General features: G+C 39.6%; 2 long non-coding RNA genes across 2 annotated transcripts; both read right to left on the bottom strand.

Annotated features, from left to right (window-relative positions):
- Positions 1-6,669: 6,669 nt before the first annotated feature.
- Positions 6,670-7,847, bottom strand: LOC108832768 (uncharacterized). The gene is made up of 4 exons (XR_001946567.2): positions 7,745-7,847; positions 7,428-7,542; positions 7,074-7,204; positions 6,670-7,006 (listed from the first exon to the last, which is right to left on the bottom strand). It is a non-coding gene; the product is annotated as an uncharacterized LOC108832768 (long non-coding RNA).
- A 95-nt stretch (positions 7,848-7,942) lies between these two features.
- On the bottom strand, positions 7,943-9,419 carry LOC108832769 (uncharacterized). The gene is made up of 5 exons (XR_001946568.2): positions 9,260-9,419; positions 8,780-9,166; positions 8,471-8,684; positions 8,110-8,352; positions 7,943-8,040 (listed from the first exon to the last, which is right to left on the bottom strand). It is a non-coding gene; the product is annotated as an uncharacterized LOC108832769 (long non-coding RNA).
- Between the last annotated feature and the right edge of the window lie 41 nt (positions 9,420-9,460).

The following is a 9,460-nucleotide window of genomic DNA, read 5'->3' as shown; positions in this document are numbered from 1 at the left end:
TCGAACATGTCCCATGACTAGCTGCAAGTCCACGCTAAGTGGGCTTCCTAAAGGCCATGAGTTCAGGTAATATTTGCCCGCCCTCACAGGTTTCTAATTCAGATACATGACAAAAGAGGTATGTGTTGGAAACTTAAAAACTAATTAGATCTTTTTTCTTTTGTTATCAAAAATTAGTTAGATATAACAAGTAAAATAATAAATATTTAGTGAAAATACTTAATTAACTTCAACTTGGTAAAAAAAATATTTAGCAAATAGCAAAATAGCTAGTTAATTGTATATTAGATAATTTAAAATACATAAATTTCAAAAATAATAGAAAATCACAAAAAACTATTTATAATATTGTTTTTCAAATTTCTTAAGAATTCACTTACTAGATTTATGATCCTTCTGAAGATAAAGTATTTAAGAAATACGACTACAATGAAACTCCAACAAATTGCCACATTTTTGACATAGCAAAGACTGTTACTATTTTAAGAAGGTGAAAAATTTTATTATATTCTTTCAAACAAGATAATAACAAAAACAAACACAAACATTTGCATTTTCCTTCTCGGAAATCAATTTTACTTTATATTTAAATTTCAATTGATACTTTGTTACGACCATTAATTTTTTATTCTATTTTATTAAATCGATCGGTCAAAACTATTTATGGTATTTCACATTGATTTCAACAACTTCAAAACAAAGTAATACACTGCGGTCACTAACAAATATCAAATAGATCAGAAAAATATCATTCTCTTTCAACATATATTCATCTTTATATTCTGTTCTTCATGCGAGAGTTTTTAAATAAAAATCAGTGCGTTTTAGAGAGTTAAGCATCATGTTTAAGGAGAACGTCACATATTCATACAGCGCAAAAACAACTAAACACTAGTACTATACTCTTTTTTCTCTGCCAAGATTGAACTAAAACAATTAAACAAACAAAACAATTAAAAAGTGAAACATGAGAAGTTAAAAAATTAGTACGGCGATTTGGCGATTCTGGGGTTTTCTCTTTCGAGTCCAATGAGTACGGCGGATCCGCCGGGATCTGCTCCTTCTCCGATGAGGGGGAGTGTGTCATGTGAGGATGCGCAAGGTTCAGAGCAACAAACAAACCGAATTTCTGAAGATATGGATCCAAATCTGGGTTTGAAGGAGGTCGTTGAGATGAAAGAAATTGAAGAAGGCAGTGAAGAGAAATCTTCTGATTTGGAAAAGGGCAAAGAAGGATCGATTCAGAAGCTAGAGGATCTGGGTGAGAGAAGATCTAAAGGTGACTGGATTGGAGCGGTTCAGGGTCAAAAATTTCTAAAGAAATATGAAGTAGAGATAACGATGAAGGATGGTATTGGATCAGTGATGGTTCCGGAGGAGATAACGAAAGGCGTTCCACCATTATGGGAAGATTTCCTGATTGGTAAATTTCTGGAGGATGCTCCACATATTGCTAAAGTCCATGCTATTGTAAACAAAATATGGAATCTGAATGACAGATCGCAGAAGATAGAGGTGTTTGAGGTCAACACTACAACGATGAAGTTTAGAATTCCAAATCAAGTTGATAGGAAGAGGATTCTGAGAAGAGGTATGTGGAACTTAGCGGGTATACCAGTGATTCTGACGAAATGGTCGCCTGTGATTGAGAAGGAGAAGCCACCAGTGCAATCTATACCGATGTGGGTTCATGTCAAAAATGTTCCGATCAAGATGTTCTCGTGGCAGGGTCTGAGCTTTCTGACAAGTCCGATAGGCAGTCCAAGCAGGTTACATCCAGAGACAGCTCAGTGCTTGAACTTGGATGTAGCAAAAGTCTTTGTAAAGGTTGATCTTACAAAGGATCTACCAAAGAAGATGAATTTTAATATTCAAGGAGAGGAAGTTTTGGTGGAATATAATTATCCTTGGCTGCCAAAGAAATGTGAGAAATGTGATAAATGGGGGCATTCTATTAAAGCGTGTATCATGGATAAAGAAATGCAGCAAGAGAAACAAGAGGAAGGTGAGAAGAAAGATAAAGATATTAACCAGGATGAAGATAAGAAAGAAGAAGAGAAGAAGGAAGAAGGTGAGATAGTATTGGAGAAGAACCTAGAGGATGTGTTTAATGAGGAGGGTGAGGCTGTAGCAGGGAATACAGATGGAGAAGTTTTGGAAATGGGAGAAAAAACAAGTCCTCGAAGAGTGCTTCAAGAGGAAGAAATGGTCAAAGAGGTAGAATGGATAGATGTATCACCAGGAAAGTCTAGCCGCTCTGCTAATTTGAGTCAAAGAAAATTGGAATTTGGGCAGGTGTCTCTTCTCTCGAAGTCGAGATTTGCTGTCTTAATACCGGAGGAAGATAAAGGAAGTATGGAAACAGAAAATGAAGATAAGGAAGAAGATGAAGCTCACGAGGAAAATGTTATTCCTCGGAGGGTTTTGCCTAGAGAATCAAAGATAAACCATAGATATCTGAAAGATAAAGCAGGTCAGAAGGCTCAGGAAGTTGATCCGGGTATTCTGAATAAGAAGAAAAACCGACGCCAATAATATGTCTAGTTTTTACTGGAATATTAGGGGTTTCAATAAGCATACTAAGCATATGGTGGTTCAAGAGTGGGTGAAGAAAAGGGGTTTTCAGTTTGGTTGTTTGATAGAGACAAGAGTGAAGGAGAATAAAGTGAAGAAGATTTTGGAGAAGGTGTTTCCTGATTGGTCATATATTGCTAACTATGAGCATAATAGGTTGGGAAGACTATGGATAGTATGGAATCCAAAGGTGCGGGTTACTCCCTGTTTTCAGAGTGCACAACTTGTTACTTGTTCGGTTCTGTTAGAGGGGATGAAGGACGAAATTTTCTGTTCGTTTGTCTATGGTTACAATTTGGCTGAAGAAAGAAAAGATTTATGGAAGGATCTAAAGGATCATCAAGACTCTCCTATAATAAAGAAGTTTCCTTGGATTGTGCAAGGAGATTTCAATGAGATTCTTAGTGGGGTGGAGCATTCGGTTATTGATTCGTCTCAGGATTATTCGGGTATGAGGGAGTTTCAAGAGGTAGTCCAGTACTGTTCGCTGATTGATATGTCTTATCAGGGTCCTCGGTTTACTTGGAGCAATAGAAGAGATAATGGGATTATTTGCAAGAAGTTGGATCGTACGCTTATTAATGAAGAATGGATGAGAAGGTTTCCTCAATCTTATTGTGTGTTTGATGCAGGAGGCTGCTCAGATCATCAGCGGTGCAGGGTGGTTATTAAATCTGAGTTGATGAAGCCGCGTAAACCGTTTAAATTTGTAAATGCGCTTGTGGACATGCCTGATTTCATCACAGTAGTAGAAGGTTTTTGGTCAGGAACTGATGTTCTGTTCAATTCTACTTCTGCTCTTTTCAGATTGTCAAAGAAATTGAAGGCTTTAAAACCAATCTTAAAGCAGCTTAGTAAAGAGAAAGTCGGGGAGATAGTAAAGAAGACGAAGGAGGCTTACAAAAATCTTTGTGAAGCTCAGAATAGGACATTGGAGAATCCTACTCAAAATAATATTGAAGTGGAGTCGATTGCTTATGGAAGATGGATATTTCTATCTACTATAGAAGAGAAGGTGATTAGCCAAAGGGCAAAAGTTCATTGGCTTGAAGTTGGTGATGGGAATAATAAGAGTTTTCATAGAGCTGCTAAAGTAAGAGAAATCAGGAATTCTATAAGAGAGATTAAGAGATTAGACGGCTCAGTAGCAGAAACTCAAGAGGATATTAAAAAAGAGGCAGTGGATCATTTCTATAGTTTCTTAACTCATAATCCTACTGAGTTTACGGGAGTGGATGTAGAGGAGTTGAAGCTTCTACTTTCTTTCGAGTGTTCTGAAGGAGATAGAAGCATGCTGATCAAAGAAGTCACTACTGAAGAGGTGAGAAAGGTTTTGTTCTCTATGGCAGCTGATAAGTCCCCAGGACCCGACGGATTCACTAGTGAATTCTTTAAAGCTACTTGGGCTATAACAGGAGGGGATTTCGTAGTTGCAGTGAAATCTTTTTTTGATAAGGGGTTTCTTCCTAAGGGTATAAATTCTACTATTTTGGCGCTAATCCCAAAGAAGAATAATGCAAGTTATATGAAGGACTACCGCCCCATCTCATGCTGTAATGTTATCTACAAGGTAATTTCGAAGCTTCTTGCAAATCGTATGAAGGGTATTCTGCCTCTCTTCATATCTTTAAGTCAGTCAGCCTTTGTTAAAGATAGACTCCTCATGGAGAATGTTCTTTTAGCTTCAGAACTAGTGAAAAATTATCACAAGGATTCAGTGACAGAGAGATGCGCAATGAAGATTGATATATCAAAGGCCTTCGACTCAGTGCAGTGGTCTTTCTTATTGTCTGTTCTTGCGGCTTTGAAGTTTCCAGAGAAATTTATCTTGTGGATAAAGAAGTGTATTGAACTTGCATCTTTCTCTATTCAGGTAAATGGGGAGTTAGCAGGTTATTTTAACAGTAAAAGGGGTTTGCGTCAAGGTTGTGCTCTGTCTCCGTACCTGTTTGTTATCAGTATGCATGTGTTGTCGAAACTCCTTGATAAAGCTGCAACTGAGAAGCGGATTGGTTTCCACCCGTACTGCAAGGATTTGAACTTGACTCACATTTGTTTTGCTGATGATGTTCTGGTTTTTTCTGATGGTAAGAAGAGTTCCATAGAAGGTATTCTGGCAGTTTTTAAAGACTTTGAGAAGAAGTCGGGTCTTAACATAAGTATGGAGAAATCAACTTTGTATTTGGCGGGAGTGAAGGAGGATGATACAGTAGCTATTTTGGATCAGTTCCCGTTCGACAAAGGTATGCTCCCAGTTAGATACCTTGGACTTCCTCTTCTAACTAAGAGAATGAATGTGCATGACTATAGCCCTCTCATCTCTCGGATTCGTTCTCGTATTTCTTCATGGACTGCGAGGCATCTTACATTTGCTGGTAGGCTTCAATTAATTGGATCTGTGCTTTATAGTATCACCAATTTTTGGATGTCAGCATATAGGTTGCCAAACCAGTGTATTCAAGAAATAAATAGTATATGTGCTGCTTTCTTGTGGTCTGGGCCAGTTTTATCTACGCACAAAGCAAAGGTTTCTTGGAGTGATGTTTGCAGACCAAAGGATGAGGGAGGGCTTGGGCTAAAAAACTTGACTGAAGCGAACAGAGTCTCTTGTCTAAAGCTAATATGGCGCATTCTGAATGCAAGATCCTCTTTGTGGGTCAAATGGATTTGGAAATATCTCATCAGGAAGGGGTCGTTTTGGAGTATAAGAGAAGAGAGTATGTTGGGATCTTGGATGTGGAGGAAGCTGGTGAAACTAAGACCTATGGCAATGCAGTTAACCAGAAAGGAGATAAATAGTGGTGCTAATACTTCCTTCTGGTATGATAATTGGTCTAATCTAGGACCTTTAATCGAGTTTATTGGTGAAAGAGGAAGTATGGACTTGGGTATTCCAAAGAATGCTACAGTGGAGCACGCAATTCAAATTTACAGAACCAGAGGTCATAAGGTCTACTCTTTGAGGATGATAGGTCAGGAGATATTGACACTAAAGAGTAGGGGGCTTAATCAGTTTGATGATGAATGTCTGTGGATGAGGGAAAATGGGGAATTTAAGCCTGGTTTTCTTACAGCTCAGACGTGGAACATCACGAGAAGGAAAGACCCGAAAGTTGCTTGGTTTAAAGGAGTTTGGTTCGCGGAAGGTACTCCTAAGTTCTCTTTTATTGTCTGGTTGGCTGTTCAAAATAGGCTAGCAACAGGAGATAGGATTCTCAGATGGAATGCTCAGGCCATTTCTACTTGCTGGCTATGTCAATCAGAAATAGAAACGAGAGATCATCTGTTTTTTGATTGTGCATATTCTAAGGAAGTGTGGAAGGGCACAGTGAAGAATATGGCGGGGCTAGGGGACATCCATCAATGGAGCAGAGTTCTTCAAGCAGTTACTAATGGTTGCCAAGGGAAAGAATTGACGTTTCTGATGAGATACAGTTTTCAGATGGTGGTTTATGCTATATGGCATGAGAGGAATATTCGAAGAGTAGGGGAGCCTTCTCAGCATGCGGTTTGTCTTATTTCTAGATTGGACAAGATGATGAGAAACAAAATTACATCTCTTAGGAAGAAAGTGGGGAGGAAGCATGATAAAACAATGCAGATTTGGTTTGGTAGGAGTGTTTGAAGTTGGGGAAGCATTTTTGGAGTGGTTTTTTTCAAAAATTTATCTCCTTGCCATGAATTTTCTTACTCTTTTTCCCACATTAGAGTTTTGTCCCATTTGGGTTTTCTCTAATGGGGTTTTAATGAGGAGAATTTTCATGGTATTTCCAAACTTGATTTCTTTTGATCAAGTTTGAGGGAGATTGGGTTTATTTTTCTTTGGTTGTATATTTTCTTTCTATCTAAGTTTGTTTTCTATTGTAGTTGTTTTAAAATTTGCTGCACTTGATGTAACAATGTTTTTTTTGTTTGAATAAAATTTAAAATTCTTTCAAAAAAAAAAAAAAAAAAAAAAAAAAAAAAAAAAACAGAGAAAACTATTCTAAAATCCAAGAGAGAGTAACTGAGACTCACAGTTTGCTTCAAATTGTGCAGGTACAGGCGTTGCAGAATCTAAGCTCCATAAACTTCCAAGCCGAGAGAGATCTGCATCAAAAGTGGATTTTTTTGAGAGAAATTGAAGAGCTCTATTTTAGACAGAAGTCTAGAATTAACTGGTTGAGGGAAGGAGACTTTAATACTGCTTACTTCCACAGGATTTGTCAAGTACGATCAAGCTACAATGCGATCCGAGCTTTTTTGAATGACGCTGGGGTTTGGATAACAGACCCTGTGGAAATGAGTCTCCTTGCTGTCTATCACTTCCGTTCTGTCTTGGGACCGGTCTACTCGCCTACACTCATCACCTCCTCTCATGAATGGTTCCGAGGACTCCTGAATCATGCTGTTTCAACTACTGAGAGCTCACAAATGTTACTGATTCCATCACCTGAAGAGATTAAAAAGATGATGTTCAAGCTCAATCCCAACAAGGCCCCGGGTCCAGATGGTCTAACCTCAGGATTTTTTAAGGCGGCATGGGATTCAGTGGGTGAAGATGTTGTAACTGCGATCACACATTTCTTCAGATCAGGTTTCCTGCCATACTCAGCGAATGCCACAATCCTCTCTCTGATTTCTAAGTTCCCTGGTGCATCAAAGCTAACTGAATTTAAACCAATCTCTTGTCTAAATACTATCTACAAGGTGATCTCTCGACTCATGGTAAAAAGGTTAAAGCCTATGCTACCCAGCCTCATCTTGCCGTGTCAAACAACATTTGTACAAGGAAGACTGATCCTGGAGAATACTGTCCTAGCTGGTGAATTGATCAACGGATATCACAAGAACAAGGGCACAAAGAAAATTACCATAAAAGTTGATATAGCAAAAGCTTTCGATACACTGTCGTGGGGATTTCCTCTTCTCCTGTCTTCAAGGATTAGGTGTTCCTGATATGTTCCTTCACTGGCTGAGTTCATGTATCTGCACAACAAATTTCATGGTTGGTTATAATGGAACTGTCAACGGATATTTTAAGGGCACTAGAGGTTTGAGACAAGGGGATCCATTATCCCCTTACCTATTTGTGATAGCGATGAACTGTTTATCGCATATGCTAAATGATGCGGCTTCACAAACAAGGCTCAAATATCACTCAAACTGCAAGAAGATAAAGTTGACGCACCTGTCATTTGCTGATGATCTCTTAATCTTTACCGAAGGGAATATTGAATCTGTCCAGTGTGTACTCCAGGTCTTAAAAGAGTTTGAAGCTCGATCGGGATTGGCTGTAAGCATGCAGAAAACGAGCTTTTATGCATCAGGACTATCGGAGGATGAAATTAATAGGATTCAAGCATCAACAGGAATGGCTTGTGGGAACTTGCCTTTCAGATATCTAGGAGTGCCAATGAACTCACAGAAGTTATCTCTTGCTAGCTGCGAACCTTTACTGCATCAAATCAAAGCTCAGTTCTCCTCCTGGTCAACGAAGACATTATCATTCTCAGGGAGATTAATACTAATCAAAACAGTGATTTTGGGAATTACCAATTTTTGGTGTTCTTCTTTTTTCCTCCCAAAGGCGTGTGTAGCGAAAATAAATTCTATGTGCAGTGTCTTCTTATGGAGAGGGAACTTGGAAGCATCTAACACTGCAAGAGTGGCTTGGTCGACGGTGACAAAACCTAAGGTAGAGGGTGGACTGGGTGTGAGAGACCTTCTCATGTGGAACAAGGCATGTTGCCTTCGCTTGATATGGTTGCTCTTCTTTAGACCGGAATCGGTATGGGTCTGTTGGTTCAAGGAAGTCATACTCAAAGGATCAGTTGCTAACTATTGGACGACGAACCCATCACAAACATTCTCATGGCTAACCAACAAGTTACTAAAGCTAAAAGATGTGGCTTACCCCTTCATCCGTTTGCGAGTTCAGAATGGAGAGAGTTGTAGGTTCTGGACAGATAATTGGAGCCCCTATGGGAATCTTCAGGACTACTTGGAGGGCAGGAGATCACGACTTGGTATCCCAAAAAGAGCAACATTAGCCCCACTCTACTGCAGCGGAGCTTGGCGTCTTCCTCCAGCAAGAACGGAGCATCAGGTTGAGGTACTTTCCTTCATTACTACAATACAGTTCAATGGAGAATTGGATTACTATGAATGGGAAATCTCGGGAAAGACATCTAATAAATACCGCACAAGTGAAGTATATAATTACCTGAGAGGAAGCGGTGAGGAAGCACCCTGGGCAAAGGTACTCTGGACTTCAAGGAGCATCCCGAGGCAGAGCTTTCACGCATGGTTGGTAGTGCAAAATAGGATTCCTACTCGTGATAGGTTGATTGGCTGGGGCCTTCAGGTACCCCCTCTCTGCCTCCTATGCAATACTGTAGATGAATCAAGAGATCATATCTATTGGGACTGCACCTTCTCCTTTGATGTGTGGTCTGCTGTGGCGGGAAGATGTAGACTCCGTTCGGATCGCAACTGGGAAAGGTCTCTGGAACAGATGATTTCGCTCCTTAAATCCTCCATCGCCACATCTCTGACTCTGCTAGGATGGCAAGCTACTATGTATTGGATCTGGAATGAGCGCAATACTCGACTGCATAACAACAGATTCCGTTCGGTTGATGCACTCTTCTCTCTGATTGATCATCAAATAAGGAATAAAATCCAGAGTTTCAGAGAAACAAACCCTAGGAAAGCTTCGGCAATGATGCAGCTCTGGATCAGGTGAGGCAAGATCATCTCTCCTCTTCACAAAACTCTACAAACGGAACTCCCGAAGTCAGACCGTTCACTTTCCCTTCGATACAAACGACAAACTCTCCTTCTCCACAAGAAAATCATCAACTGGGCCCTTCACTATGGCTGGATCACTAATGGGTTTAGATGT

Source organism: Raphanus sativus, chromosome 1, assembly GCF_000801105.2.
Source record: "Raphanus sativus cultivar WK10039 chromosome 1, ASM80110v3, whole genome shotgun sequence".
Classification (NCBI taxonomy): Eukaryota; Viridiplantae; Streptophyta; class Magnoliopsida; order Brassicales; family Brassicaceae; genus Raphanus; species Raphanus sativus.
The sequence above is the reverse complement of the archived record's forward strand: the minus strand, read 5'-3'. Positions and strand labels throughout refer to the sequence as shown.